At 39.2% G+C, this 19,616-nt stretch overlaps 1 protein-coding gene across 1 annotated transcript in view; it reads right to left on the bottom strand.

Moving 5' to 3' along the window:
* Dh31-R (Diuretic hormone 31 Receptor) overlaps positions 1 to 19,616 on the bottom strand; it is a 120,323-nt gene that overhangs the window by 13,739 nt on the left and 86,968 nt on the right. The window lies entirely within an intron of this gene.

The following is a 19,616-nucleotide window of genomic DNA, read 5'->3' on the forward strand; positions in this document are numbered from 1 at the left end:
GATCTTCGACAGGAGTGGGCGAAAATCTGAGCTTAACAACTTACCAGAGTCGCGTGAAATCGAAACTTTTTAGAGAATACTGTCCCTTCTCATTGTTGTTGTTGTTGTTGTAGAGCTTTGCTTTTCTACAGATTTCCACTCGAGTGTACGAGATAACGTAGGACAGAAAAGTAGTTCCAGCTAAAGCTGCAGTATCAATAATTCATTGAGATACGCCGAGAACTTTTATATTCTCACCGGTTCAAAGAAAATGTTTTAATTTTTCACGAAAAACTTTCACGCTTCTCTCGAGGATTGAATACAGTTTGGTATCATCGAGGAATGGGTAACGAAAAAAAGAGTGTTATGAATAGTAAGATCAGCAACATGCGAGCCTCTGAATGCTAAATTTTTTTTTTTTAATTTCCGAGATCTCATTAACTCTCCTCGTCATTCGTCTTGATCAGCTTTCAAAGGAGATTAAGAAGAAGAAGAAGAAAAAAAGGAGGAGGAGAAAGAAGAGCAGCAGGAGAAGAAGGGATCAAGGGATCAGGCGTCGCGAGCGAAGCCGCTGTGATTTAAAATTAATTCCCCTCAATTTTATCCCGAAGCTTTTCTTTTTTACCCTTCTTCTCTCCACTCTCCCAACCGAAGCGCGTAATTGGATCAATGAAACTAGTCATTTTTTTCCTAGCTAACTGTGTATTTTTTTTTTTTTTCATCCTTTTTTTTTTGAAATTTCATGGGACGTTATACATTTTTCAAAAGCCATTTATTTCCATACAGAGCAAAAGTTGATCAATGGTGCACCCTCGACTTTGTTTGATGATATTTTGCCACATTCCAGTTGGTTCATAAATTATTTCCTTGCTGATAAGGATACTGTTCTCATTAGCAAAAAGCTAAAAAAATGGACAGCCTCGCCTTGATTAAGCGTTAATTCACCCAAGGAGTTTATAAGAATATGAAACAAGTGAAAGTTTGATTGGTCAAGGACAAGTGAATCTAGCGGTAAAAACACCCTGTCGCTACTATTTGTCATTTTCACAAGCGATTATGGTGAAATTAGGAGTATCATTTCCGAGCTGATACAAATCGCCTCCCTGAAAACGAATGGACATAAATTGAAAGGTCTTAAAGGAGGCCAAACATTCTCGGCAAAATCTCGAAGCGCAAATTTATTCATCCACCCATGGAAGTCTGCATACAACATATGACTTATTGTCACGATGATGCATTGCTTTCATACGTATTTAAGGAGAACTGATGCGACACGCAAGGAATTAATTTCGGGATTTGGGATTGGCTAAATAGTACGAATTTTGATAATTTCAATAAAAATGTAATCAAAGTGAAAACAGCATGTACAAGGGCTAAATAAAATTTATGGAGGAGTTAAAAGAAAAAAAGGACTAAGCGCAAGCAAGTAGATTCACAGGTGCGAATGAAACAATGGGAAAGCTCGATGCTGTTTGGAATGCATAATCCAGCGAGGGTGGGGGAGGGGGAGGAAGAAAGGTGTACGGAAGGATGCAATAAACCACAGAGGGGAAGAAAAAGTGGCCCACGCGAGGCTCGAGAGAGCAAAGTGAGCGTTCGCGTACGTAAGTATTCAAGCCTCCGGCGCCCTACTTCCTGTATACCAAAGTCCCAGATGGCTGGCCTATTGTACACTCCTCTGGAGGCATGCTGGGAAAAGGAGTAATGGGTGCACGTGTCCGGTGTTTCCTCTGCTCTTTGTCTTCCCTTTTCCACGTGTTTTTGGCAGTGGAGCCGGCCACTCGGGAATATTTTTGGGAGGTCGTTGCTTTTTTTCGAATGCCTACAATTTTTAGCTCGTGCTCGTTATAAAATTTCAAATAATTTAAAAAAAAAAAAACCCTTTTTTTTATGTACGTCGTTAAAAATGTGTCATGTTATCAAAGACGTTTCGCGTGATGAAATAATAATTAAACACGTACTTCTCATCACCCGGAAAAGGGATATTCGTGTCACCGGCAAAGTGTTCTTTCAAAAGCACAAATTGTTGGAAAATTTAATTAAAATTTTTCAACAAATTTTTAGTATCCAATATCAGATTTTCAACTTTCAGTTAAAATTAAATTATTATACGTAAACCAATCACTATTTGATGGCTTTATTAATTTATAGTTATTGTTTGATTTTTTTTAAACAAAATTTTAGACTCGAGTAAGTGTATGAAACCGTTGGATGCCAAATCAAAATTTTTTACATGTTTAATAAGAAAAGTTCGTGTACGAGAATAGTACTCGTAATAAACTGCTGCGATCGTCCGAAACTCTACAACTTTCACCGTCCCATATGCGACGTTTAATCCCTGAAACTAGTTCATATCAAAAGCTCTTTCTCTCACGATGATGGACCAAAATTTTTTTTTTTTTCCAATCTGCATTTAAAAGGGTGGAATCACGCAGGCGGGAGTAAATAATCATCCCGAGGATGGAAAAATGATAAAGCTCATAAGAAGCTTGCGATTACTCGCTGAAATAATATGACCATTTGGATTAAGGATACGTTTTTTCGTTTGTCCGACTTTATCTGCTTTTAAAAGCTTTTTTCACTACAAGCTATAACGAAACACTTTTTCTCTGCCTTAAATAATCTAGCTCGTGTATACGTAGCTGAACCATGTCAACCTTTTATCTCACGTATCAACTTAAAAAATAAAAAAAAAACATGATACCTGACCTGACTAACAGCAAAAATGATCTATTTTTTGGTAAACATGTTTGGAATTTGTTATTCATGCATAGTAAAACGATAAAATACCATAAAAAAGTACAAAGTTCTTTTTTTTTTCATTTTTATCGTCTTCCTTAGATTTTGTAACTATCCAATCATACATTTGGAATTTATAGCTACCGAGTAGAAGTAACGCAACGACTTTTTATAAATTGCTTGAAAAAAACAGGTAAAAGCATTTCGCAAATTTGACGCAAAATGAATAATTCCTTATGATGATGAAAGCCGACACGAGTAACGTGTGAATATATGTTTATTTGGTAATGATTTATGCGCGTATCGGCACAATTTCTCCAAATCTATTGGAAACCACGTGCTATTAATAACGAGCTTACATCAGGCCAAAGACAGGCAAATAAGCAATGAAATACGACGCAATAACATATACCCCTGAGCGCCCTTCCTCTCGATTGTTGTAAACCATAGAGCATCTGCGTTTGAGGCACACAATGCAACGCGCCAGCTCCTTTTGTTGTCGCGAGTAGATTTAATCGAATATTTGCTTGCATGTCGTTGTACCCCTCGTGAGACCAGCTTCTCTCCCCAGTTGTACACGGGGTTTTGATGGGACTTACTGATTCGGTACATTGCCATCACTCGTGTGGGATGTGTCATTTGATTAATAATTGCCGCTCGCTTGATTTCGCTGACGAGCCCCGAAGCAAACAACGGGCCAGAAGCCGCTCAATTTGATTTCTCGTTTTGCACGTGCGCCCACCAATGGACAACGCATGGCTCGAGTGATTTATGCGCTACGCGGGATATCGATGGATGAAAAAGATTTGTGTGCAAATATAGTTACCATCGATTACGGAGGAGTAAATTTTTTGGGGCGCCAAATTTACAACTAAAAGAAATAAAAAAAAAGGTTAACGTTTTTAGATGGATTTGATGAGGTTTGGTTTACATTGTTGAGTAAAACGAGCCAAATCACGTTAGCGCAGTTTTTTTACCTTGACCCGTACCGAAGCGAGCTTTTAACGAGAAAAATTTTAATTATTCATCGCGCAGAGGGTGATACCGAGTGTCGAGTTAATTTCTTTTGAAAAAATGTACCCTTAACATTACCGGGATAAATTGATGTTGGGACATCGGTCTAACGATGTTTACCAAAAGAGCTATATCACGTGGAAAAAAAGCACCCGTGCAGTATAGGTACTCATGCATATAAATCACAGCGACGATGGAAGTTTTGTTTATCGGACCATTATGCGATTGCACCAAAAGAGACTCCCGTAGTTTTTATGTTTCGTTTGCTGACGCGTGTGTGCCCGCATTGCTCGTACGATACGACCAGCCGTTACTCTTCGCTCCATTGTTGGGTTTCATGCCTCGATGTCAAGCTGCACAAAACTCTTTTTTTTCTCTTTTTCAATTGTACGCAAGAAACTTAATTTTGCGCACCAAAGTAGAAACTCGATAAAAACAATGATCTCGTGTCCCTACAAATACGCGTGTTCACCTCACCTGCGAGGCACACGCGTACCCTGCATTTATACCAGCTTAAGTTCGCCTTTATTTTCACTCCCGAGTCTTGCGAGCTTCCCCCCTTGCGCTGGCCTTTTTATTTTTACGTCTTTTCCATTCTCAATGGCAATGTCTTATTCTCTCGTTGCGCGCACCTTCTCGTCGCCGTTGTCATCTTCCGCCTCATTGTTTTCCGCGCATTTTCCGTCCTCACGCGCAAGTTTCCTCGTTTTCTCCGCGATTTCCCCTCTTTTCTTCTCTATCTCTCTCTTACTCTGTTTATCTCGTGAATTTTTTTTTTTTTCTTCTTCATTTACGTCTTTTTCTAAGTTACGTTGAAAACAAGTCGTTTCGGAAAACTCTGGGTGCTTATGATGCGACTTTTTAATTAAACTGCGACTCTCCTTTTATTTTCGTATATTTTTTTTTTTTTTTTTTTTTGTTTTTTATATAAAATAAGCGAAAACACTGTATACTGAACAATTTTGAAAAGTAAAATAAAAAACCTTATAACATTTACACGTATGAAACAATATCCAGCATGTGACCTCGGCTTCGGTTGTATGATCAATCATTATCGTTGCGCAAGATGGATAAAGACTTACTGCATCAGTAAAAAAAAAAAAAAAAAAAAAAAAAAAAACGAAAAAACAAATGGACAAATCTTTGCGGAGAGCTTGCAGCTTCGTGTCCCGTTTTTCCCCTTTTTCTCTGACATTAAAAAAAAAAAAAAAAAATTAAGCTAACCCATCCTTTTTTTGTCGATTAACTTGGTCAAAGAAGGGCTGTGGCCGATGAGCGATGACGACGACAGACGCTCCCACGGAACTTTTCTCGCAAGAGCTGCAAAGTGATTTATCGACGATCGGATTTCGTGCGAGACGGACTGTGGGAACGAAAGTCGAGGGATCTGCTGCGAGGAGAGTGTGTCAAGGTACCTCTTCTTGTTTTCATCCCTGCAGCCTCGTTTTTGGCTTCTACAACTTTTTCTTCACTTAATATTCAATCTCTGGTATTTGCTTATTTTTTCAATTTTGTCAACTGCTCGTCGTGTCATTTTATGTACGTCTGGGATGTCTTGGGTTTATTTCGAAACTGTTGGAAAGCACAGCGTAACGTAGAAACTTGAGCTTGTTACCGCGAAACAAAACGTTGGCTGTTACAGTTTCCTCCTCCTTATGTCGCGTTTTCAGATATTCGTAAAGGCTTCGTGTACCAACTAATTTATTCAAGGTTGAGTCAGCACGAGTATACTGTATATTATGGAAACAAAGACAACAATCTTATGAATATCGTTGGATAAGTTTTATAACGAGTCGACAAGTTTTGTTTTGAAACCTTGTTTGGTGATGGATTCCAAATTGTAAGAGTCGAAGGAGACACTCGGTGTCGTAAAATTGTACATGAATCCTCCTAAGTTGGGAAATTACATTATAACAAAATAAAAATAAAAATGAATCTTTGTTTGCATCAACCCCATTGAATTTCGGCACTTGGCTAATAACGCGTGACATTAAAAATGAGGTTTAATAAATAATCGTCATTTAAAAAGTCAGCTATTTATTTGCTTCCTGCTCGTGTGTCTTTTTCTTTTGTACACAAATAAATACTACTGGTTGACATAAATAATAAGTCGATTAAGAAATCCTCGATCGAATCAAGAAGAGGAGTACAAGCAAATACGATACGGAAAAAGACGCCCCTCGTCTACGACGGCGACCTCATACAGGAGGACAAGGTTTTGCAGTGGCTCACCTCCCAGGACGTCTTCGAGATTAAGAACGAGATCGAGGAGGTGAACAAGAAGATGCTCGACAAGCTGCTCGATGAGAACGAGTTCCTCGCCGTGTTCTTCTGTGAGAACGATTTATTTATATATTTTACGATGTCGATCTCTTGCGTCAGTGCACGTGAGTGGAACGTCTCTCGGTCGTTTTTGTTTTCGGCAGACGAGCACGGCTCAAAGGAAAGCGACGAGGCCAGGCTGGAGAACATTGACGGGGAGAACCTCGACATAACGTTCGTCAAAATGGCCGATCCGCGCTACGCGAGGAAATGGGGCGTCACCAAGCTGCCCGCGATCGTGTACTTCCGCAAACGCTTCCCTAGCATTTACCGAGGTAGGTTCAGGAGGGAAAAGAGCTGGTGTAAAAAATGGCAATCATTGCAATACGTTACAATACACCTGGTGCCAATTATAGACTTTTGTTTGCGAGGAAAGTCTTGTGCAATTGCATTACCGCGTTTTCGTCCCTGCAAGATACACTTTGTATCGTGTTCCTTACGCGTTATAATTCTAGGGTCTCTATATGCTTAGCTCAAACGAATTTCAAGCGTATTTTCTGTTGAAAAAATTAGCAAGATCACAGGTACAAGTTCGTATGAAAAAAAAGTTCACGCGATGCAGACTTTGTTATTCGCCGCATTTAAGAAAAGTTCTATTCTTACAGAAGTGAAGAATAGAAATGACGCAATGACGAAGAAAATAAAACGAGTTTTCTGAAATGATTATCCAATTCGCGTGAATTCGAGAACCTCGTGTATACGGAATTTCATACGAGTTAGATCAAAGTTTTCTGTATAGGTTTAATTTTTTAATTTTTTTTATAGAATCTGGGCGCTATTATCATAAGTATATTGTATCTCTCATTTGTAAGATCTTCATAGCTTGGTGATATATGAGACGAATAATTAGTGGATTTTTTCGGATGTTGTAAGGCAAAGACAACACCTCGTCGAGGACAGCCCCTTGGTGGGGTCACTATTAGTTTTAAAACTGGGATCTGCTTGAGGTAATAAATGCGCCCTGCAAACATTACCCATTACAAGATGGAAGACCAAATTATCTACGGGGTCACTTTCTCCTAGAGGGGACCTTACGACAGACTCGCCTACTTGGGGAAATAGGACTAAAAGGGATGACGTGATAGTAGTGACAGGAATTAGGATATGATGTTAAAATACAAACACGGAAATCAATGCGATATCATGTATTTAATTCCACCACTCAAAAAATAAGAAAAAATCGCTATACGAGGCAGAAAATAGTCAATTTGTTAGGTTTATCGCAGGAGCAGAAATAAGCTTCGAATTATTACTCAAACAATTTACAAATGCCCTCGGGGTTAGCCTCGTGGAAGCTGCGTCCCGGTGAGGAAGTCTTATGCAGACATTCAAATAATTTATCATTTTAGTATAAGTACAATAATTACTAAAATTAAAAAAACATCATAAGATTTCATTCTTAATCCACTGACAGTCACGTAATTACCGTAATCAGCATTGCTAATCATCTTTTCGTTGTTGATGTTAATTTGTTTCTCTATCCAATCCACGTAGTTTGAAATGCTAGTGGCCGTGAGAAGATTTTGAGTAATAAATCCAATAAGCACAAAATCAGAGCCGTCTTTTTTAACCAAAACATCATTCCAACAAATCTACGGAACATAAAAAAATGTACGTCAATGTTTCTATTAAAAGTTTTACGAGATTATCAGCCATTTTTAATGTTCACCCAATCTAAATCGTATTCTTCAACATTATTGACGCAGAATTGTGACGACTCGTGCAGGATATTATATTCAGTTTTAAATATTAACTGCTCCTTACAAGTGTTTACGTCTATGACGCGAACTGTTAAATAGGCCACCTTCCGTTCTCCGTAAAACATATTGGCAGTGTCCGTTAAATAAGTTCCCTCGTTCACAACAGAATTGGCCTCAGGCAGTTTTATGAGAGTATTGTTGTTAAGCTCTACTTTCCGCTCCAACTGGACAAGAGCCACGTCACAATTAGTATCACTGGAAGTATCATTTGTAAAATTAAAGTTAAATCTTCGTTGACAATAAGTTATATTTTAAATAAAAAACAAATGTCTCACTTTTGGACGTATTTTTCGTGAATTGTAATGTTTTTGATGGGAATTTCATATTCGTCATAAATTTGTTCGTTGACAATATTGTAACCAACCAAAGCTTTGAGTTGAAGTTCATAACTCAAAATACATTCTAGACAACTTGAAGTAGCTAAAAGATAGTCTTCCCTAATAAGAGCAGCTGGACAACGAAATGGTTTAACATCGTTACTTACTGCAATAAGTGAAAGATATGGAAACTGGCCTTTAGAAGCATACTCCCGCGCTCTGGCAACTTGTTCAAAACACAACAACAGTGATTATTTATATTTTCGTCGTAAATTGGTATTAAAAAAGTGGAAAAAGAAATCATTGATCATGTGATAAACTTTTGTTGTACTCAACGACATGACGATGGTTAATGGTTTTTTTAACACAAGAAATCATGTAGAAGCTAATTACTGTAGCAAAAAAAGTATCTTTAAAGTTTTTCCACCAAAGTCAAAAGTTCTTACCTTGAATCGTCAAAAAAACCGCAAAAACTTTAGCAATAATCATCTTGACGAGGAAAAAGGTACTGTCTTCTGTAAAATTCGGTTGTTTTTGCTTACGTGCAACGTGTTACTAATAGTGAAGGAGAAAGTTACAGCAGCTCATCTGTACTACAAACTGGGAATAACTAATGTCATATGGCTTAAAAAAGTCGGCTAAGAAACGATAATCGACAGCGCATGAAAAGAAACTAAGCATTTATTTCTTCTACGCATGTACAAACGCCGAAACAATCAGTCATTAAATTCCTATTACAACTATCTAAATTTGCTGGGAAAAATGACGTTAACATTGTTTCAACATTTTTCTGACGGCAATTGCTGATTGGCCTTATACTCCAGTACAATCAGAAAACACAGCATATTTTTAAAATTCAACAACATTTATACGAACACTGAATTATCATATTTTCTTCAATGTTAAAGCGCATAGTATACATTAATTATTTTTTTGTTCATCAGATTTTTTATGTTCCTTCTTTGATTATACAGTTCTTTTCCCTCTTTGGTGCAAATACGCCCAGGCATTTCATAAAAGCGCGTGTATTCCTCAATAAATCTCAGGTATATACGATAGAGAGATGTGAAGTACAGTAGTTTGCGTCACTGGTGATGCTCGTTTTCTCCAGGACGAGCAACTCGTACGCGGAGGACTTGCGAAGCAACACCCTCGCGACCTTTGTAAAATTGAGTGATTGTCCTGGATGGATGGACACCAGTGGCAAATGGTGTTTTTCCTACTGGAGACACAGTAATCGTCCAAGTCTTTGAATATGTGATCGATGTAGAGAAAAAATGGTATTCGCCACTTGAGCGTCATCCATTCGGGGCTATCGAGCCCAGATACAGTCCCGGCGGCGATGTTGCTCGTGTAAAACGTCGTTCATTGGAAAATTGTAGAAACGATCAAGCACGAAATACAGCAAGCATTACAAAGTTGTAGGTATACACGTCTGTGGGTGCACGGAAGAATAAAGTTTCCCATAAGGATATTATGGTGACGAGGACGGGGATGTTTTTCAGTAAAAATTAGTTGCGAAAGCACGATAAGTTGGGAACTTATAGAGCCTAGGGGTAAAGGACGTTTTTACGTAACCACGAGAGTCATTGCGCAAAATATGAAATCGTATCCGCTAGACGGCAGGTCGTAATTATATATTATATGCCTATCGTCTACATCAAATGATAGTTAAATCGGATTATTTTATTTTTATGGCCATAAATTGGCATCTATCCTGTTGCATCTGCATTATAACTGGAGACACAGCCTTTTTTTGTAGAATTATGGCTCATAACTTCTGTACCTGGTCACGAGTGTCATTTTTTTATGCCTCGCTCGTTATTCTAATGAAAATATTGTGAATAGGAAATTATGTTTCACCTAAAAAAGATGATCCCAATCCAGAAAAGAAAATTTTACAATACAATAGTGTGCATGTAATGGATAAATTTTTCTTAAAAAAATTTACTGTATCTTCATTTAATACTTTTGTATGTTTTGTCACAGTGTAATCACATTTTATCTATTCCAGTGAAACGATTCTAACTTAAATTATACAGGAAATTAAAACAACAAACCAGGGGGTATTAATGGGTCATGGGACCCACGGTAAGAACGAAGTTCTTTAAACATGAGATGGGTATAGACACAATTTCTCAGGTAACAAGGGGGTCGCCAGACCCACAGGAAGAACGAAGCTCTGTAAACGTTAGTACTGCATTCGTGTTGTTTACTAAAACAAAAACTTGAAAAACGAATGAAAAAAAAAAAAAGTAGTTTAGTACTCACAATGGTTGAACTTCGTGAGAACGTCGTGCATAAATACAGTACTCACGAAGTTCAACCATCGTGAGTACTAAACTACTTTTTTTTTTTTATTTTAACTATCATTTATTTTTACTCAGAAATTACAGGAATTTACTTTTTCCTAACTACTAATCAGTTCGGGTTTGTATAACAAACATACATGCACACATACATTTGCGTGATTTTTAAGAACTACTTTAACATTATTTATCGTATAATTAAATATTTTGGATTAAAATTTGCATTCGGTTCGTTCCAATGCTTATACATTCGCATTATAACATTTTTTTCTCCCAAACAAATAGATACAAGCTTTAAAGCTATAAAAACGGTTGACAAGTCACTTTCATATCAATTTTTAAGGTTTTCGTCTGTATAATTTTTTACAACTTTAGTACATAAAAGTTATTCATTTGGACTCAAACCCTTCAAGTTTCACTCAATTCATAACAGACTCGTTTGTATTTTGTTGATATTGCGTCGAATTTTTATCACCACCGATTAATACTTTGGTACAGTTTATAGTATTAAAAATATTTCGATCCATTAAACCATTGTATCGTCAAAAGACGGATAATTATTAAATGGAAACGATGAATTTATCTTCAAAATAGGTGACACAGTAAAAAAAGGCAATATATGTTTACGTGATATCCAAAAGTATTGCTTTGGTCGTTCGATGAGTAAATAATACTTTGAAGGGTATTTTTTCAGATCTCACGAATCAAAAGGCTCAAAAATGTACTCGCTCCACCTTGGACGGTGCAGGCGTCGAATTTCCAAAAATTTGACCAATCCCACGCAAGACAGCAGATCACTTCCCAACTTTGACCTTCGAGAAGCGCGCAATACCTTACTCTCCTGCTTACGCTTCAAAGTCAGAGCTCGAGGGCGCCACCAGGGAATATCACCATCCAATTGCATCTCGGCGCGCGTCGTGGTACGTCCACCGAGACGTTCAACACGAAGAGTGACGAGTCAATCAAATCACCATTCAACGGTAAGCCTTGACCTTCTCGGCCCACGCAAACAGATCGACGCTCGGGATCCTTTCGAAATTGTGTGTACTACTTTTCTTTCACGATGATAAGTGAAATAGTTTGTATCCAAACAGAGATCAAACAAAAATGAAAAAAAAACGGAGGAGCATGTGCGAGGAAAGAAAGTGAAAAATTTTATTGGACCGGAAGTCGGTAAATAGACCCGTCGCGGTTGAATCTCTGCGTGACGGATGAACACAAATAAAGCAAAAAAAAAAAAAAAAAAAACAAACTACGTACTCTTGACACGTTAATACACATGAAACATGTAGCACCCGTGAGTTCATTCACGAGAAAAATGACGAAACGCACAGTATGATCGCCCTATCTCGACCAAACTCTCAAAAGCAAGTAATTTTCTATTCAAGTTGAAGAAAAAGTACCAATGGCTCCCCTTACCAATATATAAATAAATAAACCCAGGATCCGCCGAAATCGAAGAACAAACGTATACAAAGCAACGGTATAGGTACACGAAAACCATTGCCCCAACGCGGGAACACGAATCGGTATATTTATCGGCCCCCTGTTCATCTCTCGTATGCGTACACGAACCATAACAGCCAAGAAAAGCCAGAGGATGGCGCACCATACATTTTCTGTTCGACGGCTTGCACATACAAACCCTCCATGCATACCAAGTCCCGCGAGCGAGACTCCGTGGGCCGATGTACGTATACCTACGCGATAACCCCATAATTCGCAAAGATACCGGAGGGAAACGAACTTCCCCCTCGGCCTCCGGGGAGTCTCGTCTAGATCGGATGTATCCTCTGTATTCATGAAACGGCTCTTTCGCTCAAATTCGCGTGCCGATGGTACACGGCGAACGCGATCATACGAATTTAGCACGGGTTACATTAATCACCGGCAATTGCCGCGCACAAAGGACAAATTAACTTTGGCGAGGCGCGTATCCGCGTATATACGGCCCAACGCGTCCGTAATCGTTTAACAGGGACGAGCTTTCCGCGCGTGGTGTACAAAAGCGCTGAGAGCGAGTTGCGCCGGGCATGGCCTGTAAATCTTACTCCCGAGCAATAAAGTTGGCGGGGGTGGACGGGCGCGGTCGGTTATTACTTTCGCGGTAATGCCACGATTTCTCATGGTTTATGCCCCCCCCCTTTCTCACTGCCCGATGGGTATGGTCCTGTTACATCGTACCTATTTACATTTGTTGCCCTGGGACCAGTTCGTGGGTCCCTACATCACGTGCTTCGTTTATCGTCTAGTGGCTGGTGTACTTTTTATTCAACTTACAAAGTTTTTGATTTTCATTTAAAACTTGGGAAAATAAATCAAACTTTTCCAGTGAAACGACAACAATGGCTGAGTAAAAGCGATGGGGTGGCAAACAAACGTATGAAAACCGTTGGAATAATCCACGTGAAAGAGAAAAAAAAAGGGGGGAGATGGTGGATAGTCAAAGGGATCGAGTGGACCTATTAAACAGAAACGACGAATGTGGGGGGCAAAAGTGCAAAATGGCTGACGTAATGCTCGCTTGGAGTAAAAAGCTTCCGTTCTGGGGAAGCACCTCTAGAGCAAAGCTAACTTTATATGGTAACGCTTGCATCGGGCATTAAAGGACTGAATCTACCTCTTTCTACCTGCTCCAAGTGCATTCATATATAACTAGTTCCACTTGTATGTCATGTGTCCTGTTGTGCTTCTTTTCGTTAATAATTATGGTCAAAGTTAACTTTAGAGACAATAATAATGAACATAGTATGCATACAAAGTGGGAAATTAAATTTTGTACGTAGTGGTTTTATCATAAAGAGATACGATAAAAAAAAGTAGAAGAGATCAAGATTTGGTCAGACATGCACTCAGCCAGCAATATCTATTTCGATACAGACTTGATAAAATCTAAAAATTCGAGAAATATTGTGGCACGAAAAAAAAACAAATAGCTCTGAGGTAAGAGTAGCCGTTCGTGCCTGAAACTCCAACCCAAGAGCTTATGCAGATAACAATCCGTAGCGCCAGACGAGTAACAGCAAAAAGCTCCTGTGTGTTAATACAACTTGGCTCTCGGCCCCCCCAAAGAAAAGACCTGAGCAACAAAAAGGCGGATTACTAACTAAAAAAAAAAAACTCCTTTCTTCCGTCTCACTTGCTCGCACACCTTTTACAAGGCGCTTTTATTACACCCACACGTCTGCAGGAGCTCTCAACAAGGGGCTGTAAATTTCATTTAGGCCGCAACGTCGAGCTCCGGTCTTTGAAATTTACAACACCGAGCCACTGGCTTGTGTTTTTCTCTCTGCACCGCAACCAAAGGATATGTATACTCTTTCTTGTATCTTCGTCTACCTTTTTGCCCACTTTTTTGTTTCATGCTTTGTACGGTCTTTCAGGTATCTTGATAAACTTCATTAATCACGACGAATTGCATGTAACGCATAGTCGCTTAATTTTTTTCACATATAGAAAACACTCGAGGAAAATAGTTTTTTTTTTTTTTTTATCAACATGATTGTTTCAATGGCTTCCATTGGGAGTGGGTGGTAATTTCTTTCTTATGATTGGAACCGTCAAACCTCGTTACTCTATCCGATTTAAAAAATTTCTTCTTTAAATAAAATAAACCAAAAACCGTCCAACAATACTTGAATACAAGAAGGTCGATGTATGAAAGCCATAAAATGCCAAGAGGCAAGTTCGATCGCTAGCCACACGAGGTTATCTCGGGGTGGGGAATTTTACGGTCTACGCAATATACCATTCATCTTTTTTTTTTTTTTTTTTTTCGAGCGGCAGTCTCGAAAGGGGTGAAATAAAAACACACCGGGACTATCGGCGTTTAGTGCGGCTCTTCCACGCACTCTCGGCGCGAGCATTAGAATTTCAAATGCACGAGCCGAGAATAGAGACGCTCTTAACACGAATGTCGAGGCTTTTCGCTGGGATCATTCATCGATTCCGGTTAGTTTTCACTACTTTGCTTCGGGACAATAAACTGATGAAAAAAAAAAAAAAAAAAAAAAAAAAATTGGTAGAAAGTGCAGTGGAGATCGGCGGTTATAAAAAGCTTCCCTTAATCGAATGAAAATAAAAGTGGATCAAGCAAATCGCTCCGGTCCACGGATTAAAGGTGGACTTTAATTTTCCAACAGCCCCCGGGGCAGGATGGAGCGCAACGAAAGCTCTTCCGAGCCGCGGAAGCGGGGAAATACCCAACGATAATACAAACACGCAGGCGCAGCTGTCCCCTTCACCTCTGGGTTGCCTTACAAAAAAAAAAAAAAAAAAAAAAAAAGGAAGCTTGCACACTTCAGCGATAATATTTATCTTCCATCCCCGGCTCCATCCTGTCAACCGTGTCCTTCATCCCTTGGCACATGGAATTTCGGATGTATCCAGGGAGCATCTAATAACATGCACAAGAGACAAGTTCACGACACGATGGAATGCAAGCTCCATCAGGGCATTGTTGGAGCGCCAATGAAATCAAGTTAACTGGCGGTGTATCGTCGGGTCCATCAAGGGATGGAAGAAACGAGGGACAAAAGAGGAGCCAGGTCCATTGTTTTTCCCGTCGTATGTTGTTGGAAAAACATTGTGGAAGGAGGAGATGCAAACTTCGTCTCAAACAAACATTCGTAAAATGACCAAACGGGGACACTCGAACCGTAACCTTATCGAGGGTACAATCAGTTGTGGCTGCAAGTTGACTTCCCTAATGAGAAAGGACGAGCTTTCCTAAATTCTGCTGATCGTACGATATGCGCCTCGAGTGTACCGCAAATCGTGCTGACAACTCGGGGGCAAAGGGGGCAGGGGCTTGGCATCGGTATTGCTCGAATAATGCCACCAGATCCGATTGACCGCGGTTTTTGGGTTGTTGTGTCACGCATTGGGAAGACGTGAGCCAAAAGACGCGGTAATTACAACAGTACGCGACGGAATTACTCTGTGGGCTGGTGAATTATTTTGGTATACGGTATGCGATTAAACCCCCGATCGATATGGGATTGGACTTGAGCCAATAAGTGTACACTAAAAGTCAATGCGTGCCACTCGAATCCGTCCAAAATTTGTAATATGCATTGATAGCGCTACTTCGGTAAATCAATCCAACTTGCAATTAACTTCTTTTTGCTCTCACTACCTACAAAGAGTTGAATCCTGATTGATTAACGTGTTGTTCCCGCACACACCACACACGCACGCAAAACTAAGAGATTTATGGCTAAGGAGTTGTACACGTGGTATAGCGTATCAGGCGTCGGTTTTACGAGCAAGCAATAAAGTGTGTGTTACGCACTAGGGGTGCGAGCACTCCACTCTTTTTTGCAATGTCAGTGGTTAACTGTATAATATGTTATTGCTTGGCTCTACGACTTTCACGCGCAAGTACACGAGTTAATAAGTATAAATAGGAAAGAGCTTGTTTTAGTTGTTTTCTTTTTTTTTTTTTTCAGTAGCTAGTCGTGTTGAAATAACTTATGTTTGCACAGTAGCTGAAAAGGTAGAGGAGATTTTTTTTTTATTAGTTTACCAGGTAGTTGCGGTTTATCTGAAAATTTTTTCCACCAAGTAGTGTTTTATGGAGTTAATGAACAAAACGTAAAGGCAATGGTATATATACTCTAAGGTAGCTAACAACGAGACTAGGAATACAAACACCCTCTTTTCATCGACAATATACTCTTTTCATTGTCTGACTTGAAGAAGAAAAAAAAACATATTTGCTTTTCTGATTTTCAAGCAGATACAGAGCAATGGTATTTTTGTCGTCGACTTTCTTTCAATAAAGTCCAGCGTACATACGTGTTGTGAGTCACGCGAGCACGAGAAAAATATGTTGTTATCTCGTCGCGACGTTCTCTCCTCTACCTTGGTTTTTTTTTTTTTTCCAACGGAGACGAAGGAAACCCGGAGTGCAGATACTCATAAGCCACGTGACACACGAAGCGTGATATTTACTGTGACTTTGCTTGTAGCTGCGAGGACAAAGAAATGAGGAAAAATATAATGTACCTCGTTGTTGAAGATCTAGGACTTTTTATTCTTTTTCAGTTTTTTTTCTCGTTCAATTAGGGAGGGAAATCTTGAGAGCATTTTTTAAAATAGACTAATGCACCTTTATACGCCAAAATCGATCAATAGACATTTGGTTTAGTTTCACCAAGCAGTACGATGATGAGGCTATTTCATTCACAGACGTTTTTAAAATGCATACGTTCCATGTATTTCTATAGACACTTCGGCTACCCGTCATGAATACCTTGATACGTCCTAGTTGCGTCTGATGAAAAATGGAAAGGCTCTCGTTCTCGACGTTAATCTTGAAAGGAACCCACAAAAAAACCGACAGCTACAAGATTTATGTCGTTATCGGCTATTTGTTCAATGTATTTATTTTATTTTTTTTTTTCATCCGATCGGACAGCACATTCATCGAACCACTCAGACGCTACTTTACATATTAAAAAAGAAAAAAAACATTCCACGTAAGAAGCCGCATCGAAAATATTCAAAGTATTTTGGCTTGCTCTTACCCAAAAAGCAAATGAGAATAAAACGAAACAGATGGATGGAGATACATTGGAGGAGTAATATCACTAATTACAATTGTTTTCACCTACACGGGAAAGCAGGTAGTCTGCCACTTTACAAATATTTTATGAAATGTTTTCCTACAGCGGTCCAGGGGATCAGAGTCAAGGAGACGCAAGGGCTGCCAAGTAATTTTCTAGGCGCTCCTTGCCAAAGAAATATCGCTTCCGCCGAAAGGCATCTGGTCTATCATGAAGCTTCTTTTCGATTCTTGGGGTTCAGTGTATTACTACTTTGTGTGTACATGTATAATGCATTGTAACAAACGATCGGCCCATCAGTCACGCGGGTGGGGTGAAACGGTGTTGTGTTCCCACACGTGTATTGTATAACAAACGCGCATCAGTTCCCCCGAAATCGTCGTTTAGTGGCTTACCTAAGCCATCACTTGCGATGACAGAGCACCAATGGAGCTCGGTCATTTCCACGCGCCGCTCATTTGCGGACTCGCGATAGCCCTGCATCAATCACGCTGGCTGTGATCCATATACATAATACGTTAAACCTTGAATAAGAAAGAACGGAAAGGTTGGATGCACGTGTGTTTCCTCTACTTTACATTACATGTTATATGATTTATTCGTTGTAATAATGACAAGATGCCGGGGACAGATGTTTTTTACGATGGTTTTTTTTTTTTTTTTATTTCAAAAATATACATGCAGCTGGCTTATTAAGGTATACAGTCAGTAGTAGTAAATTTCAATAGGATATTTCGCTGATGAAATATAGAAAGTGGTCATCAGTTATAAAGTGAGCAATGCAAGGTCTTATTTCACATACATATTTTTTAACTGTCGTTAATTTTTTCAATCGGATTTTAAAGTATTTAAGATCATTGCACGAATATGTACAAGGAAACGTTTAAAACTCATAAAGTACAGACATTGAATGAAACCTCGAAAAAATTCGAATATTGAAAAATGTAAAAGTGTCTCTTCACGACCATGAGAGAAAAAAAAAATTTAAAGATAGGTAAACAAGAAATCCAAAAGTCAGCCTAAACAATTTTCTTGTGCAACCCTTTCGATTCTTGTGCACAAAATCGTCCAAGCCTCCCCCCTTGTCGTAATTTTATCCTTGATTTTCGAGAAACGCGCGATTTTTCGAGCTTCTACAGACAAATAGCCAACAAATCAGTAAAGGAAAAAAAAAACCCATTACGTTTATTACATTTACACGCTTCGAAATGCGCGTAATACAGTTCGAAGAGTCTTTTCCCGATCGTTCTACAGTTGATGGAAAAACTCTGCCGCAATACAGTTCAACTCGAGCATGTTAGATATTTTTGCGGAAAGTATAGAGTGCACGCGTTTTTAATGTACTGCAATAGAAAAATATCAAATTTCTGGGGATAAAAGAGTTCAAGGACGCGGCTTACCGAGATGCTGCGCTCAAGGTGTCCTTGATGCCTCTTTTTTTTTTTTTTTTTTTTTTTTTTTTTTCTTTGGCTACACGCGCCAAGTAAGACATGCTTTTAGCTCGACCAACTTATCTTCCGCATGAAATCGAGCGCTTGGAATATTAAGTCATAAATTTCAAGACCTTTCTTTTTCAACCCCCTCCCCCGTACCCCCATTTCTTGAGCATTTAAAGAAATAAACGTGATCGTAATCAAGAGCGAAAAAGTCCTCGATCGCGAATTCAGGTATACACACGTAAGAGCAATCAACCCCTTCTCATCCATCCCCCTAATTGTCATTCGCGTCAGATACGCTGGAATTTCACGTACAGGCCACGGCCTGCCGATGCCGACCTTTAACTCCTCATCACGTTGTACTCGGGAAAAAAAGTCACAAAAACGCCATCTCGGCACTTTCTTACAATCAGAAATGCAAATGTACATACATGTATGTATATACTTGCGAGCAGATAATTGTGAGGAAAAAAAAAAAAAAAAAAAAAAAATAGGGGGCTGAATCGTGTCGTGAAAGCGTAAGCTGAACCAAACAGTGAAGCTGAAAAAGAAAAATCGTGTAATAGGTACTGCGGACTTTTAAACAACTTTTTTGCCATCAGCATTTTCACTTTCCCCCCACTCGACAGTAGAACTGGCATTTGCATTTATACTGCACACAGTGGCACTTGTCCCTGTATTATACGCATGTATGTACCCATGGTAGGAAAAGCGGTACAGAGAAAGAAGAAGAACACATACGTGCGTGTGAAAATACATGTCCTCGAGAGTCCTCGTAATAAGATGTGTCTTGCACATGTATACGGGAACTCAGGTAATGACACCTGGGCTCCTTTGCTGCTACGACACCTATACGCTATATGCTGCTTATCTCATTCCATACGCTTGCTTTTCTCTCCTTCAGCGTATACCTCTTCAACGATATCTTTTTTTTATACATACATACATACGTGCACACGCCAGAAGAAACACATTTGCTTTTTATACGTACGAGTACGCGTTTGGAATAAAAATGATCTCGATGGTTTTTTCCTTTTTCTGGTACCTCTCAGCCACCCCATTTTTTGCCTCTACGGGATGACAAACAAAAATGTCACCATACAATCCTTACGTTGAGTATTGCAAACAGTTTGAACTAGTGTTAATTATTTTTTAATCATCATTGGAATTA

This window comes from Copidosoma floridanum, unplaced genomic scaffold (assembly GCF_036245765.1).
Source record: "Copidosoma floridanum isolate Cflo_tuat_1 unplaced genomic scaffold, Cflo_Japanese_pri ptg000030l, whole genome shotgun sequence".
Taxonomy (NCBI): domain Eukaryota; kingdom Metazoa; phylum Arthropoda; class Insecta; order Hymenoptera; family Encyrtidae; genus Copidosoma; species Copidosoma floridanum.